The 9,090-nt window shown below is 46.8% G+C and overlaps 2 long non-coding RNA genes across 2 annotated transcripts; one reads left to right on the forward strand and one right to left on the reverse strand.

Annotated features, from left to right (window-relative positions):
- Nucleotides 1–1,312: 1,312 nt before the first annotated feature.
- Nucleotides 1,313–8,723, forward strand: LOC118630870. The gene is made up of 3 exons (XR_004959697.1): nt 1,313–1,439; nt 5,224–5,468; nt 8,530–8,723. It is a non-coding gene; the product is annotated as an uncharacterized LOC118630870 (long non-coding RNA).
- On the reverse strand, nt 2,481–3,567 carry LOC118630871. Its single transcript, XR_004959698.1, has 3 exons — nt 3,374–3,567; nt 3,109–3,154; nt 2,481–2,679 (listed from the first exon to the last, which is right to left on the reverse strand). It is a non-coding gene; the product is annotated as an uncharacterized LOC118630871 (long non-coding RNA).
- Nucleotides 8,724–9,090: the final 367 nt, after the last annotated feature.

The following is a 9,090-nucleotide window of genomic DNA, read 5'->3' on the forward strand; positions in this document are numbered from 1 at the left end:
CTCCTATGTTGCGATTGTTGGCATGCTTAAAGTTGTCCCAGAGGCTCCTTACATTATCCTCATTTTGGGGGGAGATTCTTTTTTTTTTTGCTGTTCTGATTGGGTGTTTTTTGCTTTCTTATACTCCTCATCGATGGTTTGCTTCTTGGCTTTACCTACTCTACTATTGATTCCCTGTAAATTATTCTTTATTTCAGTTAGTGCATCCTTAATTTCTGATTGGTCCTATTTTATGTTGTTGATGTTCTCACTAAGTTTCTTGGAGATCTCCTTAAGTTCCTTGAAGGTCTTGCTAAGTTACCTGAATGTGTCACTAAGTTTCTTGAGCAACCTTATAACCAGTGTTTTGAACTCCACATCTGATTGATCCCTTATCTCCATTTTGTTTAGTTCTTTTACTGGAGTTTTGTTCTTTTCTTTTATTTGGGATGTTTCTTTGTCTCCTAATTTTGGCTGCTATCCTGTGATTATTTCTATATATTAGGTAGAGTTGCTATGTCTCCAGGGCTTCATAGAATGGCCTATTGTTGTAGGTGTCCTGTAGGATCCAGTGGCACAGCCTCCCTTATCAGCCCATCTGGGCCCTCAAGGTGCACCCCTAGTGTAGACTACACCCTTCTGTTGTAATTGAGTCTTGATTGCTGTTAGCATGTCAACAGGAGGGATTTACTCAGGGTGATCAGCTGCAAAGATTGGCTATGCCCACTGACCACTGGCCTCTGACTATCTTGGAGGATCACTGGTGTAGGGACCCAACACAGAGCAAGACTTACTTCAGGAGGGCTATGGTACCCACTGAGTCCACTCATTGAGAGTATCAGTTGTGGAGGTGATTGGGTGCTGGTGCTTTGATGTGGTCTGAAGCTGTCCACTGGTGTGCTGGCTCTGGGGCAAGGTCAGCCTCCACCTGTGTTCTACCCAGGGCCACCAGCATAAGCTATAAAGTGATCTGCCAATGGCTGCTTTTTATGCTGGGCTTGGAAGTGCCCAGGAACCCAAGTTGTGAACCAAGGCTGCCTACTTCTAGTGCCAGGACTGAGGCCACACAGTGAGAGGTATGGGGCTCACTGCAACCAGATGCTGCTTGTTTGAGAGATTTTAGGAAACTCTGAAGCAGAATCCAAGACAGGCCAATCCTATGGTAAAGCCTTTGGAAACAGCTTGGGTGGGCCCGAAAGGGGGGATGGAGCAGGGCCTCAGGGCATCACCAGGGTGGGGCAAACAGTATGAGCCAGGTTTCTGGAGTCCCAGATATGGGGGCCATCTGCTACCCCAGGGAAGGGCTCACCAAAGGAACAGAGGCCTCTGCCAGCATGTCTATCTGAGAGTAAGCTGCCTCTCCAGCCCTCGTCCCAAGGCCAAACAGCTCAGTCCTTCCCTGTGTGTCTCTGGTGCCTTTCAAGCTGCCTCCCATCCGCGCTTAGAGGGAACAAGTCCAAGTAAGTATGTGCACGGGCCCTTTAAGAGGAGCTGCCTAGGGCTCCCACAACCTCAGTTCCCACTGGTTTTTCCAGCCAGAAGTTATGGGACTTCTCTTCCTGGCTCTGGAACCTTGAGCTGGGCACCTCAGTCCTCAGGGAGGACCTTCCCAGATGAGGTGTCCTCTTGATTTTTATCTGCCACATGTGGGTGTGGGACCAGCTTGTCTGCCTCCACCCCTTCTACCCGTCTTGATGTGGCTGCTTCTTTAATTTCATAGTTGTAGGACTTCCATTCAGCTCAATTTCAGGCAATTCTGAATGATGGTTTTTCTGTGGTTTAGTTGTAATTTTGATGGTTGTGGGAGGAGGCGACACCACGTTTACCTACCCGCTGTCCTAACCGGAAGTCCACATGAGCTTCTTCTACCTGCCAAGTGATGAACAGTTACTTTCTAAGGCGAGGCTGTAAAGTGTATTTCTGAAATGACGTGGTTATGTCTAGCACAGAAAATATGGGGTCAGATTTGAATCTCTAGATTATTTAATGTTCTTTAGGACTTTGATAAAAATGACTGTTTCTGACTCAACAAAGCTATCATTCCTGTGAGTCATCTCATTCAATGGCTTTCAAGATTCAGTTGCCCTGTGATGAGAAATGAAAACAAAAAGATTACGTTTAGGAAGTGTTTTTCAAAAATGAGAGCCCCCAGTGCGTCAGTGAGAGCCGTGCTTTCTTCAGCCGGAATCAAGGGCGACGCCCAGGGGACCGGTGCTGTGCGCCCAGGGACGTCGAGACCGGAGGAGAGGACTGGGGTGCGGCCGTGCGGTCTCAAACCTGAGCCAGTGCTGCCTCGGGCCGAGGGGAGGAGAAGTCTGTGTCCTTTTGATAAGATTAGTTGTCTGTAGTTTCTTTCACTTTATTTTTTCTTCCTGCAAGTGTTCATGGCTTTAGTCCTTACTTCCTGCCACACTAGTTTCCGTGAGTCACTGACGCCTGAGAACCTTCGTTAACTTGTTCTTGTGGCATCAGAAGATCGTCAGGCAGGACAGAGGGTCAGCGAGAGGGCACGGGACGTGGCAGAGGCACAGCCCCCACGCTTGTGTGCTGTGTGTGTCCACACGTGTCAGAGGACAATCCTGCGAGTCCGTGGGAGCCTCTGGGCACCTGCTGCTTGCACTGTGGCACCACCCGGCCCAGTCCCGACAGGGCGTCTGTGTGAGTGAAGTGTTGAGGGCAGAGCCTTCCAGAGATGAAGAGCTGTTTGGAGGATAAATAATAAGTATGTGTTACCCTGTTGAATGGAATTCAGCATCTGTTAGGTGTAGGCATTCCTCCCAGGTGCTGAGGGGACGTGCATGGTACCAGGGAAGACACCTATGCACAGGTAATGACGATGCTGTACTGACGGAGCCCTAGCCATGTGCTTTGTCTCCTGTGACCTTAGAGCCCCCTGCGGGGTGGGTCCTGTTGATGCTGCCCCGGTGGCAGAGCGGAGCAGTTGTGGGACCCAGGTGCTGTGGAAGCACAGAGGAGGGGACATTCATACAGGCTCGGGGAGGTTGGTACAAGAGAAAGTGGACTTTGAAGGATGGGTGGGATCTTATAGGCAGGAAAGAGGGATGCGGTTGTCCTGGGAGAGGGGAGGGAATGAGCAAAAGGGGAGGAAAGGAAATTCACAAGGCTCACCTCAGGAAAGTTGACCGATGTGTGTATGAAGTCTTTCATTTTAGTTCTGTTTACAAAGAATGACGATTAGTATAATATATATGTGCAAATGATTTTTGTGACACCTCTGGGGACCTAGGTATTGTACTTGTTTTACTTAGCCTCTCTAAGGAAAGGGTAAGTGAAGGTAGAGGTATTTCCCTTTAACACAAAGTTAAAGTTTTACATTTCAAATCATCGGTGTGGACGAGTCCAGTCCATCTGCTTTTTGTTCCCTGTGAAATACCTTTCCTGCGATGCGAGGGCATAGCCCATTCCCAGGGGGACGGAGCTGACCCTCCCTCCCAGTTTCAGTGTCTGCTGGTAACTGTAGCTTCCTTGTTGTTCCCGGTCACTGGCACCGCGCCCTGCCGGCTCGATGGTGGTGGTTTCATCAGGTCCAGTTCCTCGTCTCCAGGTCCTGGAATACAATTTGAACTTGGAATTTCTTCTATTCGCAGTATGTGTCAGTTGAAAGATAAAGTTTTCTAATGTATCAGTTAAAAGGGAAGATTTTTTTAAAGCCTGTATTGACAAGTAAAATAATGGATATTTTTGTGTGTAACAGAATTTTAATCCTGGAGAAAATGGCAGTGATTTTAATTTTATATATAGTGCTGCTTATTCAGTAGTAGTTAAAATTAAAGTAGAAGATACTCAACATCACTAATCTCTGGGGAAACGCAAATCAGAACCTCAAAATATCACCCCCACTGTCAGGATGGCTGTTACCAACAAGACGAGAAGAAACAAGCGTTGACGAGGATGTGGAGAGGGGATAGTCTTGTGCACTGTTGGTGGGAACGTAAATTGCTGCATCCACGTGGAAACAACATAAACATTTCTCAGAAAACTAAAAATAACACCAGCCTATGACCCAGCAGTTTCACTTCCGGTGTTTGACAAAATCCAAATCACTAATTTGAAAAGATGTATGTGTTTATTGCAGCATTATTTACAACAGTGAAGACATGGAAGCAAGCTAAGTGTTTATCAATAGACAAGTAGATAAAGACTATGCGGACATATATACTACGGAATATTATTCAGTCATAAAAAGGCATGAAACCTTGACATTTGCAACAACATAAATGGTCTTCGAGGGCATGATGTTAAGTGAAGTGTCAGAGAAAGACAAATACCTCATGATGTTGCTTAGATGTGGAATCTAAACAACAAAACAACCTCCCAGGTAGAACGGATCCGTGACTGCCAGGGGTGAAGGGGGGGGAGGGGAATACAGCACATATCTGAGCAACACCAGAAAAGCTGCTGTTGGCTAGAGATTTGTGACAACAAACAAACAAAAAAATCCCCACCTTTTTAAAAAAAAAACAGCCAGGCCAGTGTGGCTCAGTTGGTTGGGCGTCGACCCATGCACCGAGAGGTCAGTGGTTCAGTTCCCAGTCAGGGCACATGTCCCGGTGTGGGCTCGATCCCCGGGAAGGGGTTGTGGGAGGTGTACAGGAGGCAGCCAATCGATGTTTCTCTGTCATCGATGTTTCTATCTCTCTCTCTCTCTCTCCCTTTCTCTCTCTATAAAAATCAATAAAAATGAATTTAAAAAAGGAAAAGCTCAAATCAGGTGTCAGCTACATATATTCTGAAAGTAAACAGGCAACAAAGCCATGCTCCAGTTCTGAGGTTATGGGCCAGGTGATGCACAATTTATACCCGCGGCTTCCCTCCGTCCTGCAGTCAGAGGGCACTTAACCTCGTGAATGAGGGTTGTGATTCCGGGAGCTGGCAGAGTGATGAGTTTTTAAAGGGAACACCAGCAACTTGGATTAACGTAACATCCTATAAACTATTGAACCAGTGGGGTGGGTCTGTGGTAATTACACGTGTCCATAGTCTAATAGGTGAAAGGTGCAGTGTGTGTACTGGTGTCATGGTAACCCAGAGAGCCCGCTGTCCTTACATGGATGCGACTGCACCATCCTTTCATTCCCTGAGGCAGATGATCCGTCTGTGTTGTGTGGGTCAGGAGAGGGGCAGGGCCCCCGATGGGCCCCACTGGCCTCTGACAGTTTCCGTTGAGCAAAGTTCTGAGCAGGAAAGACCCTTGAAAGATATAATTGCTCATCTATCTGTCAGGGAGACAGGGCTTCCTGATCTCATGGGCTGTCGAAGTGCCTGGAGCCCACCCCATCCCGTGTCACCCAGGAGCCTGGAGCAGCTGCCACGTCACCTGCAGGTCTCGGGGCTTCCACGAGCAGCTGAACCCCGTGGGTCTGCGCATCTCCACAGCTCTGAGTGCAGGGGCTCCGCTGGGCTTCGCTGTGTCTTCTCGGGAAGATTTCAGTCCAAAGTGAAGACTAATGTTGCTTTAAGAGGACCAGGTACGTGCTTATACATCTGACTGCTTCAGACACTGTTTATCTAGGTTTTTATTTCCTAGTCAGCGGGTGAACGAGGAGAATTGAGCTGCGGCTGGGTGTTTCTGAAACTTTTTGATGTCAGTGGAGTTCCTATTCCAGCAAAGTAAGTTGGCTATATATTCCTTTCAAATGGGTAATTTCATAAAAATTGATTATTCAGAATCTAGATACCTCAGTGTGCAGCACATGTTCTGTTAGCATTTCAATAACTTGCGGGGAGGGGCTTTTACTGTGGGTTTTATTTCCTTTAGGTCGTGTGTGGAAACAGCAAGTGGTCTCATCCTTGGGAGGGGCCGTGACACAGAAAAGGGATTTTAAAAGATGTTTGCACCACTATCAGCTGAGAATGTTCTCCAGTAATTTCCTATGGGATTAGCAGCCCAGGTCCTGCCAAAGAGAGGAGAGGCCAAGTCCGGGGCCCCCAGGTCCTCTGTGACTCCGCCTCTCTTCTGGAGCAGGTACACTGGCATTGTCGTGGCAGCCACTGTAAGCAAATTTAAAACTGAAGACCGGTAGCAAGAATTCATAATGTATACATAACAGATTCCTATCCCTGATATAAGAAGAACCCTCAAAAATTGAAAAGACAATCTAACTTTAAAATGGGCACACACATAGAAATCTAACTTTAAAATGGGCACACACAGGAATCTAAGTCTAGGTTATAAACAGGAAATTCACAGAGGGATACAGGGGGGCAGTCAGAAGGGGGAGGATGAAGATCCCAGATTTAGATAAAATTCAGGCTCTGGTCTCCCATGTCAGCATAACTAAGTCTCCAAGCTGCAGTTTCCTCCAGTTTCAGAATGGGGGATTATCATAGTTTCTAACCCCAAAGGTTTGATTCAGGGAATCCCCCCTCCACCCTGCAGCTGCTGACAGCACAGGGTGGAAGGGACCTCCTTACCTCAGGACAGAGGTGAAAGTCCTGACTGCACCAACCCTCTGACCCTCTGATGTCCCCAGGAAGAAGGGGGTGGGGCACTTTATTACTCCCATTCTCTCCATCCCCCATAGATGTAGAAGCCCAAGCTTTTTATGATTTATGGGTTTGGGGTTTTAATAATGTTCAGGATTTTAGTTGTGCTTAGAGTGAGGGAGAGGTGTGTCTACTCAAGCTTTCTCGAAGTGAAGTTACAGATGCTTTTTAAAAAAATGTATTTGCGCCCCGGCTGAGTCACGGGTTTGAGTCCGACCAAGGGCATATACTTCAGATGTGGTTCATCCCCAGCCCTGGTCAGGGTCATGTGGGAGACAGCCTGTTGATGTGTCTCTCTCACGTCAATGTTTCTTTTTATCTCTCTCTCTCTCTTCCTCACATTTCATCTGAAGATAAATAGAAAAATATCTTCTGGTTCAGATTTAAAAAAAAGATTTGAGAAAGAGAAAGGGAAGGAGAGAGAGAGAGAAACATTAATCAGTAGCCTACCATATGCTCCCTAACTGGAAATCGAACCCCAAACCTTTTGGTGTATGGGATGATGCTCCAACCAACTTAGCCAACCAGCCAGGGCAGTCACAGCTATTCTTTTAAATGAGGTGGAAGACTGTGCATTGATAAAGAAATTTTTCTGCCCTGGCCAGTTTGGTTCAGTGACTATGGCGTCGACCCTCGAACCAGAAAGACCCGGGTTCAGTTCCCACTAAGGGCACGTACCTCAGCTGCAGTTTGTCCCCAGCCCTGGTTGAGGTTGTGTGGGTGGCAACCACACAATGTGTCTCTCTCACATCGATGTTTCTCTCTCTCTCTCTCTCTTCCTCCTTCTCTCCCTCCTGCTCTATCTCAAGATAAATGCAAAAAAATGTCCTCGGGTGAGGATTAAAAAAAATTTTTTTTTCCAACGTATATTATTATATGAAAAAAGCAAGTAGCAGGATAGTATGTGTACTGTGACTCCAATTTTGGTTCAGAGAAACTGCCGAAGTGGGCGTGTTTATGTGAACTGTCCCCAGGGGCTGCCCTGAGGAGCAGGAGGAGGAGCTGGTGCAGTGGAGTCAAGGGGCCTGTCACCTTCTGCTTTCTACGCTTCGGCAGTTTGCAACTCTGAGAGAAACGTGTTCAGTTTGAGATCTACTGTTGAACGTATTAGTTTGCATTTGCATAGAGAAAGATAGGGCAAGGGGCTACCAAACTAGAGGGGAGGGGAGGTAGCTTTCATTTTTTTCCTTATTATGTCTAGGCCAGTCAAACTTTTTGCTGCAATCTACATGTTACTTTTTTGTGTTTGGAAAATAATATAAACTTATACTGGCTTTATTTCAAATGATTTTAATGACAAAATACCTTAATGACGCCGTGGCCAGTTTGGCTCAGCGGTTAGAGCGTTGGCCTGCAGACCAATGAGGCAAGGGTTTGATTCTAACCAGGGGCATGTTCCTTGATAGCGATTTGTCCCCGGCCCTGGTTGGGGTCTTGCGGGAGGCAGCCACTCAATGTATCCTTTTCATGTCAATGTTTTTCTCTCTCTTTCCCTCCCACTCTATCTTTTTTTTCCCATTTATTGATTTTTAGAGAAAGAAAGTGAGAGGGAGAGATAGAAACATCAATGAGAGAAAAACTCGACTGGCCACCTCCTGCATGCCCCCCACTGGGGATCTGGCCCACAACCTGGGCATGTGCCCTGACCAGGAATCAAACTGGTGACCTCTTGTGCATGGGTCGATGTTCAACCACTGAACCATACCAGCCGGACCCTCCCACTCTATCTGAACAAAATAAATAAATAAATAAATAAGAAGAAAAATATCCTCGGGTGAGGATAAAAAAAAAATTAATAATAATACCTTAATGACATCAATCATCTTTCTCACATTAATGTGGAAAATGTACTTCTATGGTTCATAGTTAAGAAAGACTTATTTATTGAGTTGATACCACACAGAAAGACCAACTTTTATTCTCATTTATTAATGAAACATAAACTTCTGCAAATGTATCTGTGCTAAAAGTAGTTGATTCACGACTCCAGTGTTTGAGAACGTCCATCACAGGTCTCGGTCACAGCACACCCTTCTTTCGTAGGACTTGCGAGCTCGTCCTCAGTGGTGGCACCCCTATGCAGAAGGCGCTGACCCGAACCCTTCAGCATCCAGAAGAGGTACAGCTCTTACGACCTTCCTTCTTTTCCTTGGAGCTCAAGAAACAAGAGGCATCAGAGAAGACAGTGAGATTCTAATACGTAATTAATTCACATTTGTAAAGTATATTATTCAATATTAAAATCTTGATAATTTTATCTGAGTGCTTATTTTCTTGGTGCCCACATGAGACTGTACTGTGTGAGGAGCCTGCACTGAATTGTGTTGCATGTGCCAAACCGCCCTCCAGAAATGTCAAGCACCTTTCAGTATGCTCACTGACCAGGCCCTGGACCAGGCAGTGGGACTGGAGAGCCAGACAGATGTGGTTCTTGCCCATGCAGCTCAGAGCCCGGCGGTGTTGAAACCCCCGCTTTGCTCCTCAGACCTGCCCTGCCCCGTTTCACCGCTGAGGACACCGCTGCTGCCCGGCAGTGCCGTCCCCTCTTCTTAGGACAGGAAGGAGTTTGGGGTCTGGGATGCAGGTGGGCCACCTGAAGTCACA

Source organism: Molossus molossus, unplaced genomic scaffold (genome assembly GCF_014108415.1).
Source record: "Molossus molossus isolate mMolMol1 unplaced genomic scaffold, mMolMol1.p scaffold_m16_p_15, whole genome shotgun sequence".
Lineage (NCBI taxonomy): Eukaryota > Metazoa > Chordata > Mammalia > Chiroptera > Molossidae > Molossus > Molossus molossus.